Source organism: Drosophila teissieri, chromosome 2L (genome assembly GCF_016746235.2).
Source record: "Drosophila teissieri strain GT53w chromosome 2L, Prin_Dtei_1.1, whole genome shotgun sequence".
Taxonomy (NCBI): domain Eukaryota; kingdom Metazoa; phylum Arthropoda; class Insecta; order Diptera; family Drosophilidae; genus Drosophila; species Drosophila teissieri.
Window position 1 is genome coordinate 13,943,908 of NC_053029.1, and position 15,288 is coordinate 13,959,195.

Genomic DNA, 15,288 nt, shown 5'->3' on the forward strand with positions numbered 1-15,288 from the left:
GGATTGGTGGTCTACTTACTCTTTGGCCCCCTTGCTGATCGGGATGAGATTGGGCATAGTTCGCTGTGCCCGCGGTGTGGGCGTGCCCACGCTGGAGGTGTCCGAGGAGCATCCGCCCTTCTGCGAGAGATCTGTGGGCTCCTCCTCTTCGTCGTACTTGCTCCGTTTGCCGTAGTGATGGAGGTGCATCGGCTGCTCCTCCCCGCCGCTCATTGCATCGTCGGCATCCTCGACGCCGTCCAGTTCGTCGTCGACATTGTTGTTGTTATACTGATCCTCCAGCTCGGCCGAATCGCTGAGGAACTCCTCGAACATCTCGCTCGCTCCGACTTTATTCTGGCGCCTCGGCCAAATGGAGCCGGCATTGCCAACCGGCGGCACATGGTGGTTCATCTCGTGCACCGTCAGCGATTGCTTGATGTCGGCGGTGAAGTCGCAGGCGGCGCATTTGAAGGCGCCGGCACCGCCGTGATTCTTCATGTGCCTGTCCAGATTCCATTTGTAGGGCGTGCGGAAGTCGCAGGTGACGCACTTGATCATCGGCATGGAGTGGTACTTGACGTGCTTGCTGAAGCGCGCCTTGATGTGGGTCACATAGCTGCACTTGTCGCAGCGGAAGAACTTGGTCTTGCCGTGCTCGGCCAGCTCGTGGGCTCGCAGTTGGGTTCGGTAGAGGGTGGTGAACTCGCAGGCGCTGCACTTGAGCAGCCGGTTCTGGGGCTCCTCTCCGTTGGAGGGGGGCGTTGCCGAGCCACTGGTGGGCGAGGGAGTGGGTGGCTCTGCGGGCGACTGGCGCTCGTAGTCGCGAAGGACCTGCATTTGTCGCTCATACGCACTGGTGGCCACCAGCTCCAGTTCTCGCTGCTGTTCGCGCTGCTGCTCCTCGCGTTGTCGCTGGTTGAAGGCCTGAATGTCCCGCTGCAGCTTCTCCTCCTGCAGGAGCAGCTCCCGCTTCACTTGCTCCAGCGTGGGCACATCCGGCACGGTGACTGTCAGCGATTGGCCGCCCATTACACCCACGCTCTCCTCCAGCCGCCGCTTGCGTGCCTCCCTGCTCATGCCCCTCTTGCCCCTGGCCTGGCCATGACCACTGGGAATGCCGTCCGTGCAGCCGTGCACCATCTTCATGTGCCGCACCAGCTTCTGGAAGTGTCGCGAGGCGTACAGGCACAGCTTGCACTTGTTGATCACTATCTTCTCGCCGTGCACGTCGCGCAGGTGGGTCAAGTGGTAACGCGGATTCTGTGTGAAGTACGCACAGTGGTTGCAGCTGTAGTTCCGCTTGATCTTGCACTGCGGCAGGCCCTCCTCCTTGGCATCCATGCCGATGGCGACCTGCTGTGGCTGCTGTTGCTGCTGCTGCTGCACGCTGTTCACAACGGCCACTGCAGCTGCCGCTTGTCGCTGCTGTTGCAGCAACTGCTGCAGGCGGAAGCGCTCCACATGTCGCTCCAGCAGGGATGAGCCCGCCTGTGTGGCTGGCGTAGTGCCGGTCGAGTTGCTCGTGATGAGTCCCGTGTTCCCGCTGGTGGGTTGGTGGCCACCCTGCTCCGTGTACAGCTGATTGCCGCTGACCACGCTGCGCACGATGAGCGTGTCTCCTGAACGCTGCACCATTGAAGGCAGGTCCATTTTTCTGTCGGTCTGATGGTTTTCTGTCCTGGCAACTCCCTCAAGACTGGCTAGTGGTGTTAGCTGCAAAGGGAGGAAATGTAATCCAGTTAGGTGTGGTTGGAAATAATCTCATTTAAGCCACATGGCAGCTACACCATGATGAAATGTTTGCTCCCTTTATTCAATATGGTGAAACAGTGTTTGCTTGTAACTTTTTTTAGTTGAGATGACCCAGCTTAAATATCGATTTAATTTGTATATACATATGTATATCATTTGAGTTTTATTTAAAGTTTTATTTATTAAGAACCGTTTTTAAATATTGTGCTTGTAAATTTCCCTACTTCTATCGCATTTGTGGGTATCATTTTGGGGAAAGGACAGAGGAAATGAAATCCCATATGCGGCACAAAGGATGTCTTAAATGCAGATTTCAACACTTGCCCAACTCATTACACATACATTAACAGAAGCACACATGAATCGCCTGTTTCTGTGTGTGTCAGTCTCGTAAATATTTCAGCATTTTCCCCTCGAAACGCCGACATCCCCGACTCCAACCGACCTTTATCAGCAAAAGTTGGTTCGCTTTTCCCAACTTGCTTGGCAGGATATTAAAATGAAATGTTTTCTGTCCGCCGAAAATGCGACAAAGTAGCGTAAAATCAACAGAAAGTCGGGGAAATTGGGCAACGGAAAATGGAAAATCATTCGAGAGTTTTGACAGGGAAAACGAACCCTAAGAGCCGCCTCAAATCTCGGAGGTAAACGTATTGTAGTTTGTGCGTAACACAAATCCATTTTGGGGCTAATTGGAGTTGGCCAAGTTGAAAAAGGGAAGCGGAGGATGAGTTCGAGTTAGAGAGCTGGAAAATTTCAATGCTCCCACACACCACACACACACACTCATAAAGGGTCGGGATGCGGTGAAGGTCAACCTTTTTTTTTTTTCTAGTGGAGCCACCGTTTGCATGAGTGCACAGGAGGGGAGGAAATTCGTGGGGGCTTTCGCCACTTGCGGCTAATCCTTGGGGTGTCGTTTTTATCAAATGCAGTAATTTTACTTTTTAAGCGTTTTTTATTGCCCACCCGCAACACACATGGGTGTGTGGGTGTGTGTGTGTGCAAGTCCTTTCCGCACAGAAACCGCAATTGTGTTTTGGCTTAAAAGGGGGGCCATCGAAAAAAGAAGAAACAATTTGATGGAGCATCTCTCTGGTGCCATCATTTAAGTAACATATTTAATTATAAAAAGAGATGGCGCGAAAAATACATTAAGATAAACATATATGTATGTATATCCTGCACACACACCCTCGTGTCGGCTGTGTACTCTTGACATTCAACACGTTTATTGTCGCAGAGCAACAAGCTCATCATCCTACCAGCATCCTTCATCCTACATCCTCATCAGCGTCAAGGCGGAACTCATTAACAACACGGGAGAAAGAGCGAGAGGCCTCCAAGTGGGTGTGCGTGTGTGTAAGTGCGTTCGTGTGGGTGGTTGGGTGGCTGCAGGGCTGGCAGGACAGCATGCACGGTAGTCACTGTTAGCGATCCCTGGACGGAAGGACGCACTCCATATTCATTTAACCTGGGGTCGGTCAGGTGAGCTGTAATTGATGCACTTGTACTTCGTAATATGTGCATTTGAACTTCACAATTCCGATTAGCATATATACATGGTGTATGTCCTTCATCCACGGTATAAGGATTCATTTCATGAGATATTATATTATTGGTATTAACAAGTAGAGCTCCATTCAAAATCTAAGCTCACTTTAAAGCACTAAAGGGTTTATGCATATGTTTTAAAATTCAGTTACTTCGACCTAGTCACGGTTTCTGGTAGCCCTGGTCCTGGACAGGATCGCCCCATCCTTATGCATTGTTGACACCGCGCTTATTACGGAAGGCGCTGGAAAAATACGTCGACGAGCTGCTTCCTGCTTATTTGCCTTTGTTTACGTTTTGTTTTTCTTATTTTTGATGTTTTCTTTTTTCTGCTCAGTTTTCAGTTGTTGCCCTATTGTTATTGTTGTTCTTGGCTGTGTAAATACGCTTATACACACACATACACAGACACAAACCCACACAGGCACAGACACACAACCTGCTTATGCGGCAACACGTTTTGCTTTGAAATTTTAATTTCTCACGCGACGCCAAAAAGTATGCTACAAAGGATGAGGCAAGGATGTGTTGGGTGAAAGGGCTGGCGTACGCACTTGGTGGGCCCAAGCTGTTGCCATTGTTTGCTCCGCTTGTTGTTGTTTTTCCTGCTGCTGTTGCAGCCTACGCGGACTTAATTAATCTTGCTGTGGGCTTAGCCCGTTGTCCTGGCAGTGCTCGGCTATCCCGCTTATCCCCTCCACCCCTTCCCGCAACCCAAGCCCCCCCTCACCAACGGGTTTGACGCTCTAAGACTTCTTTTCTGCCGTTTCGGTCTGTTTGTGTTCTGTTTTTGGTGATAATGAGGCGACAGTGCTACGCCTTTTTTTCCGCGGCTGCATTAAACACTGTTGAGCGTTGGCGGTTTGATTGATGGTTCGCAGTGTCCCAAACGTTTCAGCCTTTTAGCTTTTTGTCACTTTAATTAACAACCGCACAGACTTGGTGCTTCTGTTACTTTTCAAAATTTACAATAACGTAAAAAGGTTTCTTTTTAACTCACAATATTCAAGAAAAATATTATATGTTTTTGAGATATTTCAAAAAAAAGTTTCTTATTTTAGTTAAGAACCTTTATATTTGATATTTAATGTAATCAATAGTTTAAACAAGATCCCATTCCCTAATTACTTCATTGCACAGCTGGGTAAAATGTGAAAGTTGCATAATTTGTTCATTACAGCGACTTAAATGTCCTGAATGTTCGGTTCGAATTTTCGCAGCTTAATTGACACTGCAATCGTTAAGTTTCTGTCGACCAAGTGCCGTTCGGGTAGCCAATTTCCTTGTTTGGTCATTTGCTTGCGGAGCAGCAGGAGGACGAGGAGGAGGAGTGGGCGAGGAACCGGAAAGGGAAGTGGAGCGACTGAAAATGGGAGAACGGAAGCTGTGTTGTTGCTACAAATTAACAGCAAACTGCAGTCAAGTAAATAAGAAATGTGCCAGAGGGAAAAGGTCTCCACGAACGCTCGACAAAATGTTTATTCATCATCAATTTGTTTATTCGATGGCAACTAACGCTTTCGATGCTCTTCATGCTGGCCATTTCATTTTAATTTCATGATCCTTTCGAGAGGAAGTTATCGTCTTGTTTACTGCTGTGCGAATTGCCTTTGAAAACGTACAAATAGCCATCGTAAAAGTGCGATGTAGCTGAGTGTAATGGCAATGTTTATAATTAAGAGCGGTTGGAAAATCGTTGTTTTTAAATAAAATTTCCTGCTTTAAAATTGGTATTCATATGTATAAGTTTAAAACAAGTTATCCAGATTCTTGCCCATCTTCTTCGCGCTAAATAAAGTTGATGAGGGGAGGAAAAGTTTTTGCCATTCTTGGCCTGGGTGCTATTACTTAAAGATTCTGTTGCTAAAACTAAATCGTTGAGGCAGTCAAAACTTTTACAAAACAGTCAGCCACTCCACTTCCTCGGCATCCTAAAGAATCGCATTTATATTGCCTTCACATAAATCTCAACAGACGTCAAAGTTTATTTCGCATTTTTGAAATTAAATAAAGATTTGTCACGTAGAAATCCATTTGCTGAAAGTCACCCACACATATTGAGTTGTCCCAAGCACACGCACACTGATGAGACGGCATAAAGTAAGACTGTATATCCTTATTTCCTGCTCTCTTTTCTTTATCCTCCTAGACAAATACCAAGGTCGAAACTTTGCCTGCTAAGATATTCGAGCACTTTGGCATTTCCATTTTTTTGTCGCGAAAAAAAGTTGACCGGAAGTGGGCAGAGTTTTCGCTTCCATTTCCGTTTTAGATTAAAGTTGAGTGGCCGGAATGTGCTTTAAAATCTAAATTAAGAATTTATCAAAGTGCTGCGAAATGTCCGCACTTTTCGTTGGCTTTTTTCCTCATTTCGAATTTACTAGGGGCGTTGGTACGAGCATATGTTGGCATATGTTGACAGTCACCTGCTGCGCCCTCTGGCTACGAATGTGTGAATATATTTCCGTGGTCGCTCGATTTGATGAGACCCACCCACCATACATAAACATGACGCGAAGTTGTCAGCTTCACCTCTTGACACCCATACGCCATGTTGTCCATCCGCAATTCATACTCTTTTTTCCAGATATATACGCTCCTGCCACAACTAGGAAGGTTTTGGGCGGAAAAAGTAGGAGCCGAAATCAAAATAAAAACAAACATATGCTTCAAGAGCATCAGTTTGCAATATTAAATGGGAAAACAACTGCCTTAGAAGTGCATATGAAAAACGGTGAATAGAAAAACCACAGTGTGGTAAAAATCTGAGAGATATCTATGAAACCGCGCACATGCAAATTAATAGGCAGCACAAAAATGGCAGGACAACGTTACTAATGCGCCCCGTTTGCATTGTCTGCTCGCACACAGTCACACACATTTGCACACTTACTTGGTTCGCCTGTCGTCGGATTTAACAGAACGATTTCCTTTTTTTAACAAAACAGTAACAACAAAAAACTTCTCTCTCTTGAGCGCTCTTTTCTTTCCCTCTCTCTCTTTGCCAATGTCTTTTTCGCGATTATTTCGCAGCCGTCACACAACGAGTCAGTCTAGTGGTCCAACAACAACTGAAGAAGTGACCGCCGTGGTTGGACTTTCACAGCGAAAATCCTGTGAAAAGGATGCTGCTGTTGGTGCTGCCTCAACTGCGGATGCTGTTGGTAAGTTGGCCTCTCTTGTTCTGCAGATACAAGACTGTTAAAGGATGGCTAACAGTTGGACTTTTTGGGAAGAGTAGCCCAAAGAGAACCGGAACGCGGAAGAGAGCCTTCTCTCTTTGCATATGTAAGGCAACAGAAAACATCGCAGGATGTTAAGCAGAGTCTGTTAGTTACAAAAATATTAGAAAGATATTTTAAATTTATTTCAGTTTAATGAAGAGATAAAGAAAAATGTAAACGGTATTAAAAAATGTGATATCGTTATGATCTGAATTTCCTTTGTATGCCTAAACATCTCAGTTAATCCATAACTTATTTAACTGTGCAACAGTTCCACAAGCAAAGCAAATCGGTGTAAACCACAAAACCTGTTAAAAGGCACGGCAATATCTCCATTTACACCATTTTAATTTGTGGCATTCCGAACGACATTTTACCGCACTTAATTTGTTAACCAGGCAGAAGAACAAGATCCACTTGAAAAGAAAAGCTGTCGGACATAAAGGAAAGCCATCGGGGGAAAATAATGTGGAAATCAAGCGCACTTCAGACGGGCGGCAGTTGTCGAGAGGCTAAGCCGAAACCGTAAAATGAGACGAGCTGCGATGCGGGTTCCAGTTGAGCTTGGGTTCGGTTTTTGGGATGGCTTCGTTTTGGTCCTTGGACTGAGGGCTGCGGCACTGTTCCGTGTCCTTTTTCAAGGCAATCAACGCAAATGCTACTTAAAAATTTATTTGTGACACGCACGAGACGCAGACACAAAGGGGAGCGGGTTGATGGGCGGAAAGAGACTCCAACGTGAAGGCGTTGCAAAGCACAAACACTTAACACGCTCACTGTGCAGCCAGACACACACACACAGTCACACGCACCAGCAGATACACACACACACAGAGACGCATGAGGCGCCGACAAAAAAGGACAATCAACATTTTAACACTTTTAAGGCAAAAGGATACAACATGGAGAGGGTGCTTCAGTTGAGAAATGTGTTGCGGTCATGCATTTTTATTCGCCTGCACTGCCAAATATTGAGATTAGAAGGAGCGGCTTTAGGTACTTTTAAGTAGAATCAAAATTTATTACAACACCATAACATAAAAATAGAAAAGAAGAAAATTTTCAAGTTTCGCAACTCAGTCTTCTTCTATGCCAAACATTTTGTACTATTTTTCCATGTGCACACAAAAAAGGGAAGGGGAGAGGTCAGAGCAACGGGTTAGAAGGACATGCAAGCCCGGAAGGACAGGAAGCATCCATGGCCAGCATCAGACACGGACACTTGACATTTAAGCCTGCCATTGAGAAGGGTCCTGTATGGTTTTCCTAACCATACTGCACTCACCATAGCATAGGCTTGTGATAAATGTGGGACATTTTTGTGCCTTCAGTTAATTCCTCAGATTTTTACTGCATTTATGAACATGACACAAGCTGGACAAGCTCACGTTTCTACCGCAAATATTGACCAGAGGGGACAAGTAGTTAAACTGCAGTTCGTACTGACGCAAATCTTTTAAGCAACTTCTCTGTAAACTTTTCTAATCAAACACTCGCCCACGGAAGCGTTGAAGAGTGTTCCCGGATACGTGTGGGAAGATGGGTGTGTTTCACTCCGTGTCTGGCCAAAAACTCGACTTGTTTGCTTGCCTGTTGCCCCGATGGAGCTGCACTTGTATCCTGCTGCTCGGCTCTTTCCCCAGCTAAATGAAGCAGCTCAATTTCGGCCACAGAGTGAAGAGAAAGTTCCTGGAGTGCAGCATGTGGAGCCTGAAGTTTTTCCATCTGCAATCCTATGGGCACACAGAGACCACCATCCATGGCGATGTGGTTGCAAATAGTGTTGCTTGGTCAGTGAATGAGGCGGTGTGGGCGAGGGGTTCTGCCAAGGAGGTGTAATGAAGCCGCACAAATGCACACAACATTGTTCGGGACTCTTTTGCAGTAATCAAAAAGAGGAAAAATGAAAAGTAATTTGTTGCAGTTTGTTTGCCTGACCCGAGACTGACATGGGAAAATTAAAGTCGTGCTGTGGAAAAGTTGGGTTATTCCATAAGTGCCGACTTAAATTGGTTAATAATTTTATCATTTTATTATAAAACGGGTCAACTAAACTTAATACAGTTATTCATAAATCTTCTTGGTCATTTGAAGGATAACGATATTGATGTGTTTTATCATAACCCACAACAGCAAACTTTTTCAGGGATAAGCGAAGGGAAGGGCTGAAATGAACATCAGTCATAAACAAGGAAAATGGTAAGCAAATAAATTCTTTATGTTAAGGGCAAATCACCACCATTAATAAGTCAAACGCTTTTTCATTCGATGCCTGTTGTCAGAAATTGAATTGGCAATATTTCATTTATATTTCATAGCCTATTTTTTAGGGATTTAAATTTGCTATTGCCATGCCGCAGGCAGCTTCATGGCTTCACACGCAAATACGATTGGTTCTCAAAGGAGTAAGACACGCATACACGTGTATTCTATTTTCCTACCTTTTTCTGTGGCATGTGGCAGGATGGTAGGAGGCATGTTGCACACGCTCGCCTCGAAGTTGCTGCAAGTTGCAGTCAAAGCCGCAGCCGCAACCAAGAGCGGTACTTCATCAAACGAGCAACTTGCCGCAAGGTAACACACCCAGTCCCACACACTCAAATGCCACACACAGTTGAAGGAAAAACAATAAATTCAGAACCTAAGCATGAACTTCATTTAATGAATATGCTGTTATTACTATTCTGCATTCACAGACTTTTAGCGCTGTAAAAACCCTAACATATTTGTGTATTTACCATAAATTCATTTGCCAACTGTCATCTTAAGTGCTATCGCCTTGTCCGTTGCTGTGCGTGTATATACACCATGTAGTTAAGAACTCTTTGCTTTGGCTGCAGCCACAAACTGGGAGCTCGCCACTTGTAGACACGTGCACAGTTATAAAAGCATATAAAATTTCCTATTTAACTTCCGGCATGTTTCAGCACACATACACACATAAGCGTGCCCACGCAGCAATAGGGATATATAGAGTCGGGTCTGACATGGTAAGTCTAAAGAAAACATATCCGTGACAAAGTAAACCACCTCCAGGTGCAACCAACAATAATAATACTTTTAGTAGTTGATTTTTTTCCTTCACTTTCCGCTTTTTCTGCCATGGCTTCGCTACGGACTTTTCTTTTTTCGCAGTTTTTCCTCACGGACTTGCAACTGAGTTTTGGCTTTGACAAGATGGCAGAGGCACTAAGCGAACGACAAGAAATTGAATTCGGCTGCAGGTGGCAGGTGGCGGGTAACACCTTCTCCCCACCCACCTCCTTGTCCGCCCAGCTCTGCAGGATGTGTGACAGGCTTTTGAGTCGACTTTTTGCGGCACCTTGACAGCCGCAGGATTTAGCGGTCCCCAGTCGAGGCTTTAATATTTAATAAGCTGACTTCGGTCTAGGCAAGTTCACAGCAGAGCTAAGCCAAAATACCCCATTGGCTCAAAAAAGGAAAAAATGAAAAAAACCTGAAAGGCAGCAGCGTCAGCAGCAGCAAAAGCCGTCTTCAATTATGCAAAAGAGGCGTGGCGTAAAGGCAAGTTGGCCCAGACGGTGACATGGCCAATGAATTGGGGGAAAAACAAGACCAAGGCCGGATGAAAATTATGCAGCGGTGTGGCAGATTGCAAACGGTTTCATTCTGTGGCAAAAGGTAGCAAGAAGTTGGTGGTCTGATTACTTAGTATAAGCCAAGGCAGGGAAACTTAAACCAGAATTAAATGTAGTTGTATATACTTTGCCATTTTTATTCTTTCGAATTCGTTAGCTTTCTACCCGCACTTCTAGCCGTCTTTAATCATCAACGGAGCCGTCTTGCTATTTAGCACATCACCCCTAATTATTCACTTCGTCACATATTATCACGTAGTGCCTGCCAAGTTTCCATGTTTGTTGGCCTGCTGAGTTCATGGCGGCGCATATTTTAGCACACACGACTCGCCTTCAAGGACTCGCGTTTTGGGTTCTATATGGCGTTCCATCTTGGTCTTTTGGTCTCTTGGTTTTTGGTCTTTAGTATTTTGGCCTTTTGTCTGGGATTTTGTTAGGCACGTCCGATGCTGTCGCCCACGGTTCATATGCACGTTTTTGCTGTTCTTGGGCGGCCAAGTTTATTGTTTGTTGTCGGCACATTAATCATAATTTAACGATTAGCGCAAGTTTTGTTTATTAAATATTCTTCGAGCCAGTCGAGTGGCGAGTGTGGTTAAAATTTATGGAGCAGCAGCGACCACGTCGCCGATGCCACGCGTCGATATGCCACAAAACTGTCATAAATCGCAATTATTTTCACAAAAGGAGAAACAACAATTTATGCATCGCTGTTGCTTTAAGCAAATTTATGGTTCACTCTTTAATTATGTCGCAGACGAAGGGCGTGGCAATACAATTTGCATATTTTGGAGAACATTATTGCATTTCTCTACACAGTCGTATACGAAATGTTGGGCCAAATACTTTAAAATATGTGGCGCAGTTCACATCTTGTTCTATGTCCTCAGAAGTGTAAAGCAAGAAATGCCCCCTTTTCCCCTCTTATTCTGAAAATATTTCCCATCCAGCTCGGTTTATTTTTATTTCGACTTTGTCTTTGATCAGAGTGGTTTTGGGGTCGCTTTCAATTTGATACTGAAAAAATTCCTAAAAATCAACAAAGGCCTACTTAGATTTAAGTAAAGTTGTGTGGTTGGCTGTGTAACTTGACTTTCTGAATCATTTTGGAAGTAAAACTCCAAATATTAAAAGCTTAAGACTGCTGATTAAATAGCCAAGAATTTTGTTTAGTATTTACACAATGTTTTATCCCTAAGCCGCGATACCAGCTTATCACTTGTGCATTTTAAATGAAACACATATTACGATCAACCGATGACACATTCAAAGTGATGAGCCGCAGTCTCTTTTCCCAGATATGAAGAGAAACAAACACAGAGTGGAAGAGATAAAAAGACAAATGCAAATTTCAGCGGCCTTGTGTTGTGAGATATTTAGCATTTGACATTGGTCTATTTGCTTCAGCCAGGGATTGAGGAGCGATAGAGACAGATAAGGAGTGTGCGGTGTTTACGGTGTCGGCTGAGACTCCGACACCTCGGCTATCTACTACTATCTGCCTGCTAAGGTCAGCCACTTGGGCCAGTGCGAAACTAATTGATAATCAAACAATTGTCCACAGTCAGCCGGACACACACACTCTCGCCTGTTCGCCTGTTTATCTGCCTGCAATCGCTAATTAGTTGCATTGTCCGAGACGAGGTCAACGCTGCGTATGCGCAATGTGCAAATATGGCATGGAGAAGTGTGATATGGCGCAAAGAATATGCGGTTCACATGCACACTGCACTGCAAGCGCAATGAGAACGCACAAGTTCAAGTTTATTACGCATACGCACCGGTGCCGAATGGCCGAATGGTCGAATCGAGAAGAGCGACGAGAGCACAATTCTAATTCTAATTTATTGATGCCAGTCAATGCCATGGCATGCCTATAAATGTAACTCAAACAGTTTTTGTATCTGTGCCTGTATTTGTATCTGTATCTGTAGCCGGCCGTGAGAACAATTGTTGTTGCTTTGGCTGCGTTTTAGCAATTTGCAATTGGTTCAAGATCAGCAGCAAAAATCGCTTTGGCTCTGCAGCAGCATTGCGTGCAGAACGCACGGGGGACAGGAGGAAATTCAGGGGACGCGGTGGTGGTTAAACCAAAGTTTGGCCTTGTGACAATTGATTTTCGCAGCCACAAAGAGCAACAACGACGGCAACAACATGGCTGCAATGATTATAAAACCAACACCAGAGTGAACCACTTTGGCATCCACTCTTGTGGTTAAAGCCTGATTCATAATTTATTCTCGGCGGCGGAGGCCCGAATCGCTTTGGAAAATAACAATAACATTAATGACTCAAAATGAAAACAGCATTTAGAGCCAAACAAGCACTTTAAATGCGCTTCAATCATAATATTTAAAACGAACATTAAATAGAGTTTCTTACGAAAATATGCAACTTAACATCTTTTTAGGAAATAGCTTGAAATTATCTCAATAATCCCAATGAATATACATAAATGTGAAAATTTATATCCAAGAACCTATTTTAACATATTGCGGGATTATTCTGCGTTAAAATGTAAGTTCTTTGATAGAGGGTATCAAAGATCCATGGCAATGTTCCAGTTATTATCAGCGCTGACTTCTTGAGTCATTTGAGTCGCAGTTTGACATTGCGGTTGCCGTTGGAGCAGCAGCAGCAGCAGCAGCCGCAGCAGAAAATCGCAACAGCAACAGCCGCAGCAGCAGCAGAGAAGCAGCAGCAGCAGCAACTACTGATGATGAGTGCACAATCGAGGCTGCCAAGTTGCTCAATGCTATCTCATCGCAGTGTGTCTCCTTGCCCGCTCGCCTGCCGTCTCGCTCTGGCATCGTGTTGCTATCTCAGTTGCTGCAGCTTTCAGGGTCTCTGGTGCATCTAAATAAACAGAGTCCGCATAGTATATACAAATTCTGTTTCAGTGTGTTATGGTCTGGCATTCGATGACTTTGAGAACTGTGTTTGCCGAATGACAGCGCTCGCTCGTTGATACCATTGGAACCTATATAGATTATGCGAACAATATCTGAAATTACTGCATAGAAGGCCCACTGATGGGTGGCCAAACACTTGCACTTCGAGTGCCGCACACTGAAAAGTTCGACCTGCCAAGGCTTTTATACCTACTGAACTTATACGAGCACATACATATACATATATAGGCCCTCTATCCATTGGCATGATAAAGTGGGCAGTGGCAGGAGGGGGGCACACGTACATCAATTTTCATTTACTTATGAAAATTAATAGCATTTCGCTTAACTTGCGCTCGAGTTTTCCCAGCCAGGAGCAGATTGAGCGGCCTCAAAAGGGGTGTGAGATGGGGTGGAGTGGAGTGGGCGGCTTCTGTGCGTGGCTAGCCATTAATCAGTAAGAGAGAATGTTGCCACAAACAAAATTAAATTGCTGCCTGCAGCTGATGGAAACCGTCTACCCCTCCACCCCCTACCCTTCCACTAGCTGCATTTTCTTTATTTTATTGCCACTTTTATGTGGAATTTCTCTCTTTTTTTTAATTATCCGCTCTTGGCTTGACAATTTCATTAAAATATTATTAATTATTGCATCTCGCATTTAATATAATTCCGACCAATCGAATTGCAGTCATAAATATACATTTTGATTGCTTTTTGGACTTGGCAGAGAATTTAATTGGTAATACGAATACGTATCCGTAATAAGTATTAAAGAAAGCGAACAAATGAAAGGATTTTCACAAATAATAATATATCGAGTGAAGTTTCTGTTGAGCCCACTAACGTGAACATGAAACTGGAAACATATTTAATTAAATTGGGTAAGAAGCATAATTTTGTAAAGCTTTGTCGACAATAATCGCACATTTACAGATTAAATTTAAAATATTAAAAATTAAACATTAAATCATTAATATTATTACAATTATTTGATTGAGACACAAAGAGACACTTTTAATTTGATGTGGAAATCTCATATGACCTACATAACAGTATGGTCATCTGTGATTTCCCAAGTTTATGACATAAATCAACAACATTTCTCAAGATCCTTTTTAGGTCCGCTTTGAGTGCCGCAAAAACCTGAAAGTTGCATAACTCTTCCCACTTTTCGGTGGCTCAAACAGAGCGAATCGCAAGCAACAAGTTGCAAGTTGCAAGTCTGTGCAGTCTTAACTGCCGATCCCCTCATGATCGCCAGATGGTTGTTGGCCAATGTCAATCAAACACATGTGTGCGCGAACTTGACTTTCAATGCGAGGCGCACAAGGCGAAAGCTGCGCCGCTTTGCCGCTCTGCCGCCGTCGACTGCGATCACCGAGGCGCTGCAGCAGCAGCAGCAGCAACCTTGACCCGGTTCTTGAAACTGCAGCAGCGGCAGCAGCAGCCGCAGCAAGCCGCAACAAACATCAGCTGCAGCAGCACTTGTGCAACATTGAGAGAGGCTGACAAACAGGTTTCGCGTTGTGCCGGCAAATGCAGCGCCACGTTTGATGGCGCGGGGGAGACGGAGGCGGGGGGCACCGGCTTCGCTTTTTTTCGGTTTTGGAACCGCGCGCATGCGCACAATTCGCAATGCGTCAACACGCATTTATTAGCTTGCTAGTTGTACGTGCACAGAAAAAAAGTGGAAGAAACTAAAAACATTGGAAAAAAAATATATACAAAATTTATGACCGATTTACCTAGGAATATTTTACTACCAATAAACGCACATATAAAATCTACAATGAAAAACGATATAAAATTATCATATTTAAAAATTTGTGTTTTTTTTTTATAATATTTAAGCAAATAAATAAACTTTTTAGTAAAATAATTTGCAAATAAATATTGAACTTAAAACTTCGCTGCTTTGGCTTATTATTGATGTCTTGATGTGGCAATCGGCGATGGTCAACTGGAATTGAAATTGAAACGGCGACTTGCGATTCGCGAGTTGCCCACAATGTCCACCGTTCGGCATTGAGTGGCTGGCTGGCTAAAAAGCAGCGAGTGACGTCAGCCAGTTGTCAGCGTTGTTGCTGCAGTTGTGGTAAGGAGAAGGTCGAGGTTAATTAAGTTGTCTTTGCCAGTGGCAACCTTGTTTGTTCGCAGTTGCAGTCTTGACATTTTGGCTCGAACGAGTCGCCCCTCTCCGCGTGTAATTCATTATTAATTGTGTCATCTCCTTGCGTTTTACCCAGCATTTACCTGCATTTCCTTCATGCCTCTGCTCCGAAC

At 44.4% G+C, this 15,288-nt stretch overlaps 1 pseudogene; it reads right to left on the minus strand.

Moving 5' to 3' along the window:
* The window catches only part of LOC122612895, a 37,462-nt pseudogene that overhangs the window by 6,573 nt on the left and 15,601 nt on the right, over positions 1–15,288 (minus strand).